We start from the raw sequence: 1,111 nt of genomic DNA on the forward strand, positions 1-1,111 counted from the left end.
AGGCTCTCACAGCCCGGGAAAAAGCTGAACGATATCGAGGCAGCCTCTGGCTGAAACACATTATCGATTTTGGCAATTGGCCGATCAGAGTACTATGGGCTTAGGCGCGTGCCCGAGTCGACCCCATGCTTTAATTTCTTTCGTCTGTTTACCTAAACGGAGATTACCGGTCGGAATATTATCGCTTTTTTATGAGAAAAATGGCATAAAAATTGATTTTAAACAGCGGTTGACATGCTTCGAAGTACGGTAATGGAATATTTAGAATTTTTTTGTCACGAATTGCGCCATGCTCGTAACCCTTCTTTACCCTTTCGGATAGTGTCTTGAACGCACGAACAAAACGGCGCTGTTTGGATATAACAATGGATTATTTTGAACCAAACCAACATTTGTTATTGAAGTAGAAGTCCTGGGAGTGCATTCTGACGAAGACAGCAAAGGTAATAACATTTTTCTTATAGTAAATCTGACTTTGGTGAGTGCTAAACTTGCTGGGTGTCTAAATAGCTAGCCCTGTGATGCCGGGCTATCTACTCAGAATATTGCAAAATGTGCTTTCACCGAAAAGCTATTTTAAAATCTGACATATCGAGTGCATAGAGGAGTTCTGTATCTATAATTCTTAAAAGAATTGTTATGCTTTTTGTGAACGTTTATCGTGAGTAATTTAGTAAATTCACCGGCAGTGTTCGGTGGGAATGCTAGTCACATGCTAGTCACATGCTAATGTAAAAAGCTGGTTTTTGATATAAATATGAACTTGATTGAACAAAACATGCATGCATTGTATAACATAATGTCCTAGGTTTGTCATCTGATGAAGATCATCAAAGGTTAGTGCTGCATTTAGCTGTGGTTTGGGTTTATGTGACATTATATGCTAGCTTGAAAAATGGGTGTCTGATTATTTCTGGCTGGGTACTCTGCTGACATAATCTAATGTTTTGCTTTCGTTGTAAAGCCTTTTTGAAATCGGACAGTGTGGTTAGATTAACGAGAGTCTTGTCTTTAAAATGCTAGGCTAACCTCTAGCTGGCTAATACCTCCACGACGAGTCGGTAGATTCAGTCTTTACTAAGTTTTAACTAAATTATAACAACTCTTTTAT

Source organism: Salmo salar, unplaced genomic scaffold, assembly GCF_965601325.2.
Source record: "Salmo salar unplaced genomic scaffold, fSalSal1 ptg000586l, whole genome shotgun sequence".
In the NCBI taxonomy this organism is placed as follows: domain Eukaryota; kingdom Metazoa; phylum Chordata; class Actinopteri; order Salmoniformes; family Salmonidae; genus Salmo; species Salmo salar.